This window comes from Chrysemys picta, chromosome 9, assembly GCF_011386835.1.
Source record: "Chrysemys picta bellii isolate R12L10 chromosome 9, ASM1138683v2, whole genome shotgun sequence".
Taxonomy (NCBI): domain Eukaryota; kingdom Metazoa; phylum Chordata; order Testudines; family Emydidae; genus Chrysemys; species Chrysemys picta.
The window spans coordinates 93,907,202-93,921,741 of NC_088799.1; the positions used below are offsets into that span (position 1 = coordinate 93,907,202).

At 44.1% G+C, this 14,540-nt stretch overlaps 1 protein-coding gene across 2 annotated transcripts in view; it reads right to left on the reverse strand.

Annotated features, from left to right (window-relative positions):
- Positions 1–14,540, reverse strand: part of HMGB3 (high mobility group box 3) — a 136,059-nt gene that overhangs the window by 23,650 nt on the left and 97,869 nt on the right. The window contains exon 1 of one of the 2 annotated variants that reach the window (XM_065557320.1): positions 1,571–1,632. The exons of the other annotated variant lie outside the window; for it this stretch is intronic. The gene's annotated coding sequence lies outside the window, so the exon portion shown is untranslated. Of the gene's footprint in view, positions 1–1,570; positions 1,633–14,540 lie in introns of those variants that run through there. 2 annotated transcript variants of the gene reach the window in all.

Sequence of the window (14,540 nt, forward strand, 5' to 3'; positions counted from 1 at the left end):
CTGATTTATACCAGTGTGAGAAAATCAGTCCCTGTAGTTTTACCTCATGAATCACTGGTCCTGCTCTCATCTTCCTCATACTGCATATAGCTTTGTTCCAGTCAAGTTGACAGAATTACATCACTTCTTCATCCTAAAACTTCGGTCAATTATTTGTTATTGTAATTCTCTACTCCCGCCCCCGTGAGAATAAATGGTATTTTCTCACTTTAAATATATTGCCAATGTGTTACATGTCCTGCAGCATTTGCAGTTCTAGCAGGACTGTTTGTTTATGGTACCATAATTCAGTGCTATCTGGATTGTAGGAGAGATCCATAATAACTCATCACTGCTCGAGAGAATATTATTTTCCTTTCCCGTCAATATAAAATGTTGATTTTGTTAGTAAATATGCAGTAAGAGAAGGGGAGAAATGCAGTTGGTTCCCTAGCAACCAACTACCTTGTAAGTGATAGGCTATTAGGAGAGTTGGGCGTTAATTGTTCTAAGTGCTGCTTGTGTTCCTGGGTGGGAGTCAGAAGGAAGATTATGAGGAACAACTGGGTGGATAAAGACAACTGGTCCCCAATGGCTGAGTGTGAAAGACAAGGCCAGAGGGAACCTCAAAATCAGCACTAAGGGAGAAAAATAAGTGGAATCCTGTCCCTGTGCTTGCAAACATTCTTGTGTGGACTCTTACAGAGCTCAGAAATGTTTCTCCAGGTCTGACAGGTTTTATGAGGGATTTTGAGAATTCAGCACCTCCAGCATGCTTAGGAGTTTTCCTACAACTTCTCATTCCCTGCTTGATTTCTTTCTGACTCACACCCAGTGCTGGTGGCTGCCTACACTGTGCAGTTCCCCTTCTGCTCTTGGCCCTGAGGTCCCACTGTGCTGCCTCCAGTACATCCTGTTTGAAAATCTTTATTCAATAGGTGGGTCAAGAATGCCTGCACTTCAGAAGTTGCCCTTGCATCACTGTACAAGTCTTCCTTCTCCAGAAGGGGCTTGGACCACTAGCGGAGGCCTTAGTGCCCATTTCTTTGACATTCACCTTCTCTCATACATTTGTGTCTTTAGATATTAGCATATGTTACAAAACAGCCCTGTTGCCCAGTTTAGCTTCTGCAGCTTTTCAGATTATTTCCACAGTAGAGCACGGACATCTCACCCACTACTCTCCTGCCTGCATGTGGATATTACATGCAGTGCTGTCTGCTGAGAAGTTTGTGCAATTAATTACCCTAAAAGGCAACATGGATTCCACAAAGCATGTGTGTGCTGTTACACAAACCCCAGAGGAGCCCATAAACACCTGCAAACTGTACTTTGGGGCTGGGAAAGCCAAGTCTGAAGTGCCCCTCTCCCGGAGGCCTCCAAGGATGAAGATTTTGGTTGGTTTTCTTCCATTTCTCCTTCTATTCTCCTCTACTAAATTGAGTCAGAGTATTGGCTAGATAGATGACTGGTATTCTAACAGCACTCACCATCTTCAACCACAAAAAGCAACCACAAAAGCCCCCAGACCTGGAGGGAAGTTCCTTGTTTCAATCCCTTTTTTCCCATTCCTTCCCTTGTTTAAGTTTACCTGGTTCTGGTGGTTGATAGTATTCGTCTAGGTGTCTGCATGTGTCTAGGAAAAGGAAGCTGAAACTGAAGAGCAGTGCTTTTAAAGCGTAAGCCCCTCCCAGGGGTGGGATTATGACAATTAGGGATTTCTGTATGAAGGTATATATAGCTCTTGGCCTGAGAGTAGTCTATGGAGAGAAAATCTAGAGAGGCTCAGGCCAGGGGTTCTTAACCTGTAGTCTCCAGATCATTAGTGGTTTGCAAAGTCTTTCCTGGTGATCTGTGGAATGAAAGAGTTTATGAACCACGTATTGGGGGTGGGAAGTTATCAGGGAGGGGCAAAGCATCTTTTTCTTTATGAAGTGGTCTGCAGAATGAAAGAGCTGGACCTTCACTAATCTAGGCTATTCCTGGGGCTGGCTAAAGCCACTTTCCTTTGGCTATAGCTTCTATTTATGCATTTTTCATGTTTCATTAACTTGTCTATTTTTCTATTGCTTTTGTTTAGTCACACTCGATATTCAAACTTAGTAACCAAGCCATATATCACCAGATGTTGTACTATAAAACCCTGCATGCAGTTTAATGATACTCCATGAAGCTGGCCATCTTAATATAAACATGTGATTTGGTTGGTTTTATGTCTGTTCTTCCCACTTGCGTAGAGCCATGTGATAATGCTGCTATTTCAGCCAGCACCAAGGAATGGGCCTCTGACACTGAACAGGAGAATGCTCTGTGTCTGTTAGAGTAATGATATGGTCTGGAGAAATAAAGGTAAGTTTTTCCAGGCAGGGACTGTGTCCAGCTCTGACAGTGTACAGTGCTTAGCACAGCAGGGTCCCAGTCCTGACTGGTGCCTCTGTGTAGAACCAAAATATAAATATTACTGATTAGATAATAAAATTGCAGGCTTTGTGGCTGTACCCAGGAGTATAAACCAACTACCTGAAATCCATATACATTGGCCAGCCCACTGTCCTCCCCTACCTTCTGCAGCATATACTTCACCTATTAAGGCAAACCCCATTACATAATATGAGCACTACACTTGTGTGAGTGGCAGAGTGGGCCTTCAGCTTGGGCATGAATGTATGACACAGGAAATGTAGGTTCTATTCCCTGCTCTGCTATCCACTTCCTGTATGACCTTGGCCAAGTCCCTTCATTTATCTGTGTCCCTTTTGAATCTTCTCTCCCTCCCCCAGAAAACTCAAGGGTGTCATTAAATTAAACTCATTAAAGATTGTGAGGTGGCCCATTACCGTAGAACTTAAATAGGGGTGCCATATAAGTATATAATCTAGTTTGATAAAGTCTTGTCTGTTTGATGGCTAGATAGAAGGGCTGTCCCTGCACCCACAGTCCTGTCCATTTGCTGGATCAGGAAACAGGTCCTGAGTCAGTTTAAACACAAGTTATGTATCCCAATGTCCTTTCTTTATCGGCTGGTCTCTACAGAATCCGTTTGAAGGCTAGATCTAGAGACCCTGCAAAAGATCGGTCTTCAGGCTTAGGGATATGGCAGGGTAGATCCATTTGCAGCATCTAACCCTCAGACATACTGAGCTACATAAATGAATTCAGATTAGCTCCTAAAAAACAACTAAACCAGTGCAGTTCACCCTGTGATTAGAAGGATAATATACTTGGTTTTAGTTTTCTGAGTGACTGCTTTACTACTTTTAATTATTAAAAAAAAAACTAAAAATAAATTGCTAAGAATTTTTAAAAAGTTTAGTAAAGAATTATTTGACTTGGTAAATAAATCAAAAATAAATACTCTTTTTTTAAAAGAAGAATGGGACAGTTGCCCTATTTTAGGATCAAATCCCGCAGTCCTTACTCTGGCACCGGGACTGTTGCCTGAGCGATGATTAAGGAAGGCAGGATTTGGGCTCTTAATAAAGTAATTGTGTAATTAAATATAACTGGGTCGCTAGTGTCAGTATTTTTTTCTTTGTTATGTAGATCAAATAAAGCATTTCTTTCTTTTTTGGTTTAGTGTTTGCTTGGACCCCGCAGGGCCTCAATAACACAATCGCAAGTGGTGTGTTTAAAAGGCCTCTTAGTTGCTCAGAGAAGCCACAGAAGAGGGCTATTAACTGGCCAAATTAGGCTATTTATTTTTGTGAGCTTTGTAAGTCTGGAAAAAAGAGAGGCACATTTTCGTTTGGGAGAGTGGTATTTCAAATAGGTCACAGGAAGCTCTGGCAGGCTCAAAGCAAGGGAGAGAGTCAAACATTAACCAGAAACATTTTGCAAGTGCAAATCGACATTTAGGTTCCTAATGGCTTCTTGAAGACCACTTAAACATCATTTATGATATATAAAATTGCGGTTTTGCATCACAGTTGGGGCCCTGTTCACACACACGCCTGATCCTGCAAGGCCTCACGTGCAGAATGCCAGTGGGAATTTTGGCCCAGATCCCCACAGGTAGTTAGGCACCTAACTCCCACTGAAATCAATAAGAGTTGAATGCCTTAATGCCTGGGCCTGCATGCCTGGAGGGCTTGTATGACTGGGCACCTAGGGCTTCATCTTGCAAACTTACAGCTGTGAGTAGTCCCGGTGTTTTCGTGGTAGTTAACATTATGCCTGGTAAGCATTGGAAGGACAGGGCCCTTACTAGTAGATGCAAATGGCTTGTTTGGTCCCTTCGCTTGCACTGTCCATTGACCAGTTCTGAAAGTTTGATCCATCTTCCCCTGTGCTGGGTTTGGTTTTCTCACTTTAGAGACTCACTGGGCCCAATTTTCCTCATCCCAGAGTAAATCAGGAATGACTCCACTGAAGTTAGGGTTACCATATTTTGTGCCTCCTAATGGAGGACACTCCCGGGGGCCCCGGCCCCGCCCCCAGCCCCGCCCCCAGCCCCGCCCCACCCCAACTCCGCCCCCCCAAAGTCTCCGCCCCCTCCCCTGCTTCCCGCGAACATTTAATTCGCGGGAAGCCTGAAGCAGGTAAGGGGTGGGGAGGAGGCGCGGCCCCGGCCGACCACCCCCGGCTCCCGGCTCCCAGCCCGGCTCCCAGCCCCGCGGGCCCGGCCCGGCTCCCCGACCCCGGCCCGGCTCCCAGCCCGGCTCCCAGCCCCGCGGGCCCGGCCGGGCTCCCTGAGCCCGGCTCCCCGACCCCGGCCCGGCTCCCAGCCCCGTGGGCCCGGCCCGGCTCCCCGGCCCCGCGGGCCCGGACCGGCCCCGTGCCCCCGGCCTCGCGGGACCGGCCCGGCACTGCGACCCTGGCCCGGCCTGGCCCCCGGCCCGGCACCGCGCGCCCGGACCGGCTCCCGGCCCGGCACCATGCCCCCGGCCCCGCGACCCCGGCCCCGCACAAAGAGGCCCCGGCCGAGCCTCCCGATTTTCCCGGACATGCCCGGCTTTTGGGGATTTCCCCCCGGACGGGGATTTGAGCCCCCAAAAGCCGGACATGTCCGGGAAAATCCGGACGTATGGTAACCCTACTGAAGTGCCTGGAGACACACTAGTGGAAACAAGGAGAATCAGGCCCAAACTTTTTATACACATAAGGTTGGTTTGAAAAGAGTCTCTTCTCTACACAAGTTCAATAGAAATGGCAAATATTCTTTTTATTACCTTCCCTTGGGAAAAGGAAAAAAATAAAGATCTTCATCCCACAGATAGAGTGATCTGATCTTGAGTGGGAGTGACTTAAGTGACACGACTCATTGGCTGAGCTAAGCTCTTTGGGGCGGGCGAGGATTGTCATTTTGATCTGGGCTTGTACAGAGCCTAGCATGATAGGGCCCTAGTCCATGACTGGGGGTCCTAAGAGCTTTCTCAATACAAATAATAAATAACTGTAATAATGGGAGTACATTTAAATAGGTAAGTCTTTGCAGGACTGAGGACAAAGTTCAAATATAGAAAATCAATGAAGTTTTCCTATAAAATACTATCTTATCAATTTCAATTGCTAAATAATGAATTCACTTTAATAAATGCTTCCAACTGTAAGACTACATAGAGATAGATACTAAAAATACAAGATATATTATAGCACTGTTGTCTTCCTAAAATTCCTCCATCAAACATACCACACCCTTTAACACTTTGGGCTACATTTTTCAGCATTCTATTTGCTGGGATGTCTCAATATTTGATCCTATAAGTTTCCTACTATATGTCACACTAGTGCTTTGGATAAAGAATGATAAACCTCTGTCAACCAGCCTTTCAGTGACTTGGTAGAGTGTTAGCAATATCAGATGCCAAAGGTCACAAATTAAATAAAGTCTTTATGAGACATCAACTGTTATATATAGAATATAAGACGAGAACAAACAAGAAGCATCATAAACTTCTTTTATTCAAACTCTGAGAATGAAATAACTTCAACTCACAGCAAGCTAGCTGATTTGTATAATATATACAATGCTATCAGTTAAAACAATTAAATATGGGCCTGACTCTGCCAAAAACAAAATTCATCTAGCTCCCAAGACAAGTCTGCACAAGGTAATCTATATTTTAGGGCAGTATGATGATTTTTTTAATATTTATTTTAGCTACAGTATCCTTATACTATATATGAACAGGCACTGATTACTTTCATGATTTCAAAGTGATTTTACACCCCCTTTAAAATTAGTGAGGTCATTTGGACTACAATTTCCAGAATGCTCCTGTAAGTGACATGGCATAGTCCACCACGTTGATATCAGATTGATGAACTGTTTTTCGGATGTCAGGTAAATTGATACTAAATGGCAACTTTGTTGTACCAGAATGATTGTGTATGCTTCTGAACTGGCTTATAATGTAAATGTTGCTTCATCCCTAGGGTTGGTGAAATATCCGTCCCATATATTGAAATGTGACTTTCAAAAAAGGCCCTATATGAGTTTTGTAACTATGCTTTTTCTTTAAAAATGTGATGTGGCTGGATATATCTAATGTACGGCAAAGCCTACTTACTGTGGACTGTGAAACTGTGCTCAGAGGGCCTTGGGAGTCTTTCCATTCACTCTAATGGGCTTCAGATCAAGGACTACAGTGACATGGAATCTAAGTCCTATAAACAGGGCCGGCTCTGGCTTTTTTGCTGCCCCAAGCAAAACAAAAAACAAACAAAAAAAACCCCTGCGGGGCAGCCAAAGTGGCAAAGCAAAAAAAAAAAAAAACCATACGGGGCGGTCGGAACCACGGTGCAGGTGGACTCCCTGTGCTGCAGATGTGCCCCGGGCTGCGGAGAGCGCGCCTTGGCTAGCGGGGAGGAGGGGGAGAGAGCGGGGGGCGGCCAGGGCTTCCCTCAGTGGGGCGCTTGCCACTCGGTCCCTCCCGCCGCGCCGCCTGCTGGGAGGGCTCTGTGCCGCTCTGGTCGGCCGGGAGGGAAGGACGCGGGCTGCCCTGCCAGGCTTGCTGCAGACCTGGCACCGGCTGGGGCAGACAGAGCAAGCAGGGCACTCCCCTCCTCCATGCTGCTGCCCCCTACAGGGCGGCCAGAGCGGCAAATCAAAAAAAAGGCGGCCATGCCACCCTAGGATTGGGTGGAATGCCGCCCCTTAGAATCTGCCGCCCCAAGCACGAGCTTGCTCGGCTGGTGCCTGGAGCCGGCCCTGCCTATAAATCCTGCAGCTCCTTCAGTGCAGTGCAAAGAACTTTGATTGCCCTTATAATGAAGCTTCACTCTACCTATAGGAGATATTTAAATATACTCTAAGTGGGCTCAACTTTTAAGAATAATAAACACTTCAAGGGTCTTAGTACCAAGCCCCCAATATAATAGCATAATTCATACTCAACACATAGATCTGTTTCTTTGTTCTGCAAGACACCAGAAAGATATCTAGTCACAGAGAGTAAGATAACATTCTAGCAGTCTAATTACTCTATCAGTGTGATTCTGTTAGTCAAGCTCTTTATCTGTCTTCCTCTATTACTTGGATTCTAGCAGGAACCAACAAGATTCAAACCCTATGTGCTCATCGTTACAAAGTGAAATTGTTTCTTCTAAATGTATTAAAGACCTGCACTTGTCCTCCTTCCAATCACAACATCCCATCCTCCTTTCATCTTCAGCCACAGCAACAGGATTCCAAGAAGGAGAAGAGATAGGAGATTCCCCATTATCCCATGTGCCATTGCCGAGGCTAAAGAAAAGTCCGTATTAGTTAGCCGATGGCAGAGGTGCCGTTCTACAGTCATCACTGCAGGTAAACTGGCAACTCCAGTTCTGGTAAAGATCTGTTTACTGGGAAGCTGTTTTGGGTTCCACTCTAGTTCCACCAAGTCACTTTAAGAAACAAAACAAAACAAAAAAGAGTTCACATACCATCACCTTTAGCCTCGTATGAGGGCATTTTGTTGCATGTCAGGTTTGATCTGTATAAGAAAACCTATATGCACTTTGCCTAGTGCAGTGTCTTGGTAGTTAACAGAGCCAGGCTAATTTGTCACCACATGCACATATCAGGTACATTTGAAACTTTAACATGAAACTTTAAATTTAAAACTAAAAATCTGTGACTCACTGTTAATTCTGATTTAATACAATTAATTAAACAACAAGAAGAGAGAGGCCTAAACCAACTCCTAATCGATCGAGACACTTCTGAACTTTGGGGAAGATCAAATTCATCACCAGCCTGTCACCCTCATGTGCCAATTGCTGTTGCTGGTCAGGTTGGTGTCCCAAGGTGGAGAAAGTGACACAGCACAAGTAAGGACACTCTGGGGGATTTGGGAAAATAAGTTTGTTTGGTTGGTTTTTTTGCTAACAAACATTTAAACAAGGATAAAGTAGTGCTATAAATGCAGAAGCACTCAGTTAGATGACAGTTGGATAAGGGCATTGCTCTCAGCTTCTACTGGTGTGTTAGTATCTTTCTTTTTTGTATGCCATCTATTCAAGCAGTTCTGCAAAGCGTATCTAGTCACAAAGGCTCGGCAAAGTACCTAAGCATATGCCTAACAGCTTAAAAGTTAGATATGTGCTTAAGTACCTTGGCAAATCACAGCCCAAATGCTTACTGACTAAGAGCCCATAAAGTCCTGAGTGCTGCTGATTCCCATGGACTTCAATGGGAGTCGACAGCTCTCAGACTTCCAGGCCTGAGCCCAAAGCTAGAGATTTTCAAAATAATTCAGGCCTGGGGTTTATCTCTGGTCAGCTCAAGAGCTCGCCTAGGGGGTTATAACGGGCTGTTTCCCCTAGGCACAACTTCAAGGGAGTCCTTGATCAATTAATTGGTATGCCAGATGGCTTCTGGTTTCCACCGGAGGATAATTCTGGCTTGCAAGCAGCACAGCAATATGAATGAATGACTCTGGAACAGATCAGCTTTACTTTTGCAACGTAAGTGCAAGTTGCACCTTGGAGATTGTGCAGGGTAGGTTTACCAGTGACACAGAATCCAAAGAACCTCCTCCTCTCTTTGGCCTGTTTTCTTTTTGTCTCTTCTCTTTCTTCATTCAGAAGAAGCTTTTGCCACACCAGATGGTAATTCAGTTTCTGACTTGATGGTGAGAGTGCCAGACATAACACGCGTTTGTCGCCAAACTGGTAAAAAGGATGACTTACCAGCTTGTTTTCCTTCCATTGGATTACATTTCTTTTGGAAGAGAAAGTAATTTTAATTAGAGCTGGATAAGGAAGAGAATAAATACAGCGAGATGCAAAAAGTAACACTCTGTAAGGGCTGAGAGGGGAGGGAGAACCATATTCAGCAAAGTAATGTCTAGGAGAGCTCTGTGTTTAGTTAGGTGGGTCCCCATGGCTTTCGATGCTTCTCACTAGCAGCTCCCCTCACATCCCATCCTTCACATGGGTCGTGATACATTAATATGACTGGCATACTTAGCATGTACTAGGTGTCTTCCAAACAATGAGGGAAACCCAGGCCCTGCCCGAGGACTGCATATTCTAAAGAGATAAGGACACAGGACGGGTGGGGAGATGGGATAACGCATACTGGACAAGCAGACCGATCAGGGTCTTCTGCCCCTGCATTTTTTCCTGCCCTGAAACAGATGCATTCAGGATGTTGTTGTTGTTTTTTTTTTTTAAATATGCATTGACAATGGGTCCAATATGCAAAGCTGACATCAGCATGCAATCTAGATTTTGAAGCCACAAACTTCAGCTGTATTCTGATCTTGGGCTTTGGTTTGGCCTATTATATAGAGATAGGAGTCAGATGCAAAGGACCAGATTCAGAGATGATGGATGAAGTGGCACAAGTTGGATCTCTTAGACTCCCTTTAATCTCTTCCTTACCTGTGAGTAAGGTGCAATATGATTGTGACACACAATCTAAGGGACTGATCTTTGTTCCCTGGCTTCAGTCGCATGACATGGGCCAGGCTAACAAAAGGTTATACCCTTGTCTGATGTCAGGGCTCACTATCCATCAGCTCCAATGACTAATGTCACATAAGAGAGACCAGATGAGTGAGGTAATATCTTTTATTGGACCAACTTCTGTTGTGAGAGAGACATGAGATTGACATGGCTACAACACAATAAGTTACACCTCCTACCGGTTTGTTGGTGTGTAAGCTGAAGTAATGAGTGTCTGGCTCTAATCATTTTCAGTGACCAGTCCATTTCCTAATGTAGATCAGACTATTAAGACCCATGCAAACTGCAACTGCTATTTAAACTTGGTGCTAGCAGCATTCTACCATGGTTTGTTGACGAGGATGGACAGGGAATTTTTTGCTTACTTAGACTGTAAGCTCTTCAGCCAGGGATCATCTATCTTTTTCTTGTGTTTGTACAGCACCTAGCACACTGGGGCCCTGATTGGGGAACTTAGACACTTTTGCAATACTAATAATATACAATAATAAATAGCCAAACTAGCCTATAGTCTACCCCATAGGTGGTCCACAGCCAGGTTTTTAAACACTGCTCTCTACACAGCGATAGGGCGACGGCCCTACTGATCAGGGAAATTGTGTCAGAGTCATAGTAGCAAACACTGATATGACCTATTGCAGTGAGGGCCTAGATGTGAAGACTGATTTTGGAAGAGTTATCCAAAGTGATTTTGAAGTTGTCATCTGAATAGCAGAATTATTATTGAGTCAGTGGATAAAGACGAAGTCAAATAATTCAAAACTCTAAAGGAGGTGGCAGGGATTTGTTAAGATAACTGAAGAATAATTATTGCTATAGGCCTCTGGCTAGATATGCAGCTAGATTACATGATTAAAGTAGAAGGACTCATGAGTTCTGCCTCCTCGTTTAACACCAAGTAACCAATTCAATCCTATGAGGAAATCTCTTGCTTTAATACTCAGTGGGAGGCTGTCATGCTCCATGAGTTGGATACTTGCTTGTACTAAAATCATTATACTAGGTGCTGCATAATGAAGAGACATGGAAAGTAAGGATATTAGTGAGTGGGAAACTTAACAGCAAGGAGAGTAACTGAAATGGGAACCTGTTAGAGATTATCCACAGTTGTAGTGTAGGATTTTCAAAAGCACCCAATTCCCACAGAAAGTCAATTGGAGTTGGCCACCTAAGTGCTTTTGAAAATCCAACCCATCATGTCTACTTACTTGTATTCAGAACCTGAATAACCCAGCCTCTCATGCAAGGAAAGGGAAAAAGAGGAGCCCGATCTATTTCTCTCTCTCCTACAAAGTTCACCATTTTTACTTGACTCATCCCCTGCCTAAACCGTCTCACCGTCTCTTTTGTACATAGCTTCTTTCATGTCATTTCTTCCTTATTTAAATGTCGCAAACTATTAGTATTTTGTAGAAAAACTAAATATACTGTGGGAGAATTACTTTAACACACAAGAGTTCTTGCACCCTCTACAACCACATTTTCACCTACGCTTGTAGTGTGCAGCGCTAGGCTGCACAGAATAGCAATATTACCACCATGTATTCATGCAGGGTCCGCTACAGGCACCAGCGAAAGAAGCAGGTGCTTGAGGCGGCCAATAGAAAGGGGCGGCACATCTGAGTCTTAGGCGGCAGGTCCCTCAATCCCTCTCTTCCTCTTTGAGCTGCCGCCGAAGAGGAAGAGAGGGAGCGAAGGACCCGCCACCGAATTACCGCCGAAGAATGAAGCGGCACAATTGAGCTGCCGTGGAAGTGCCACCGATCGGCTTTATCTTCTTTTTTATTTTTCGCCGCTTGGGGCGGCAAAACAGCTGGAGCCGGCCCTGATTCATGAGCCAATTATCAAACATGCTGAGCACCCTCACGTCCCATTGAATTCATTTGGAGGCCTGGTTTAGCACTTCTGAAAAATCAAGCCTAGTAACAAACAAACTAAACATACTTACATCCATTCCTAGGTCTGTCCCAGAAATAGGACATCTTTATTCCCAGGATTTGTCTACAGAAATAGTATTGCTAATAACTATACAAGGACCATTTTTGTAATGCTATGGTTCATCACTGTATTTTATGTTAATACTGTATCAGAAGTAATATGCATGTGATTAATAATATCTTAACCTAATGGCTGCATTCTTACTGTAAGATCTAACTAGAAAGAACCTCATTAAAGAAACAGGGGCTACTATTATCCTACTGGGTATCCTGCTTTTTGTGAAATTACATTGAGAGGTTTCTTTATTCAGTAATTTGATACTATGAAATAATGTGATCCCCAAAACATACACTCCCAATGTATAAAACAGACTTGAATGGAAATATGGTGAATAGCATCTGAAGAAGTGGGTTTTTTACCCACGAAAGCTTATGTCCAAATAAATCTGTTAGTCTTTAAGGTGCCACCAGACTCCTTGTTGTTTTTGTGAATACAGACTAAAACGGCTACCCCCCTCAGATACTTGAGATAATCTTTGGTTTTTCATGTTTCTTTCTCTGGGACATAGCTTGTCAATTAAGTCTTCTGCTCCTGTAGATCTTACACAGTGTTGCTGTTATCTGTGGAATTTTTTTTATTATTTTAAAAACTAAGCCGATATAAACATAGCTTATTTTGACTGTAATAAAATAAACTGTGCTTTTTTTGGAAACACAAATCCTTACCATACATTTCTTCTTCTTGGAGGTGCCTGACCGCAACTGTATCCCAGTGAATGACTCACTCATGCAGGAGTACGGCTCATGGAACGTTTTATCTTCACTGATTCTCTGCCAAATAAAATCTGCAGCAATGTTTTTCTCTTTGCTGCATTTGTTTCTTGATATGTTTTAAGGGCACAAGCTCCAAGTGTGAGAAAACACCACAGCGTAGGGCCCTGATCTGGCAAAGAGCTCCGTGTAGGCGGACTCCTGGGCCTGCCTTAAGCCCCAGTGAGTTCAAACAGTCTCCCCCAGCTCAGGGTTCCATGCCCCACTGAAGTCAGTGGGGCTTTGTGAAGGTGCAGGAGCACCAAGCAGGATCAGGGCCCAGTTTTTAAAAGTGAATTCATTGCTTGTGAACAGTGTCAGGCTGACAGCCCTGGAGGTGGAAGGCCTCCTTATCTACCGGCCAGGCACAGCATGGGAACAGCGTGCGCAAATCCTGACCCTCTAGGGACAAAGGAAAATTCCATCACCATCTCTGCACAGTCCATGACTTCCTTCATAAAGCTTCCAAGAAAGATGCCCCTTAGTGCAAACGGTGGGGGTGGTTTGGGGAGATTTACTTCTGCCCTATAGAGCAGGGCCCAAGACTTATTTCACCTAGGCCACTGAGTAGTTATCATATGGCAAGAACTTTCAGTCACTATCACCTTGGGCTTGATTTGAAGTGGCAAGTTAAAGGTTAAAAATTCTCAGCACCAATCTCCCGAGGGACAAGAGATAAGATGGAACATTAAGATTTGCATGCTGTTGTATCGGGAGGTGAGGTCTGGATGATCACGTTCTTCTAGAAGCCATTCCTCTAAGCATTTTTTATACTCTACCTCAGAAGACCCTTAAATACAAGCGTCTCCACGCTGATTCAGATAGTTGATAGTTTCCGCAACAGCTTCACAGCAGATCTCCTCAGACCAAGTTTTATCTCGGTTGCACTCCTTTCATCACTGAAAAGGACTGTTTGACTGTCCTTTAACTTTATAGCCAAATCCAACAGCGGAGGCAGGGCAAGTAGCTGAAACAAGAACACCCCCTTATTTCCAAGCTTACAAAATGCGCTCAGAATGGTGTGTGATGGAAAGGTCATTGTGAGGAACAGCTCAGCTGGTAATTACTCCCCACAAGTCCATTTGGTCCAGGTAGGTCCTCAGCGTTGTATGCAACTAGACGTTCTCTCTGTTAACACAGGACTTTTTTCTATGAGAGGTGACTTGATTCACTGGAAAAATAAATGCTGGATGCTCACAAAGGACTTGCCTAGACCAAGACACTGCGGAAAAAATAAAATTCCAGAAGACATGCACATTAACACAATGAAAACCTGTGTGCTGCCATCAACCCCTGCTGTACCAGCTTTCTCATACCTGAGCTACTCTTCTCCATAGTAGACTGCGATTACCCTAGACCCCATTCACCTACACTGCACATAAATGTAATAGTCTGGCTGAATCTAACCCTAGGTAAATATTATAAATCTGAGACAAGACATTGCTTTGTAAGTCACAAATCAGAGTTTAAAGAGCAAATTATTTTTGTTGCCAAGTGTTTCCTCAGATCAGTGAATTTAGCCCATGAGTTTAAACAGTTCCTCAGTAGGGACCAACATGCTTTCTTCTGGTAGAATGAATAGTCATTTACATTGACAAGCATGCCTACATTATAGGTGGAGCTGGTAGCACCACTTACAGTTAAGGTCATCTGACAGTTTCTATTATAAGATCCTGTTTTCAGTTGCTTATAGCTTTGTCTATTTTTAATCATTTAGGCTGAAGTTGTCCATAGCAGGTGTCTGCCTCAGGCCAGTTTTTTGTTTGGCAGGGGTAGGGGGAGAGAGAGAGAATTCAACTAAAATGGTTCTGCTGCTTCTGAGAATATGATTAGGGAAAAATAAGGTTTTTGGCCCATGTTAAAAATTTCTTACAGCCATTTTGTTGAGAAGCTCTAGCATCTCCATGCTTTGGAGGAGGG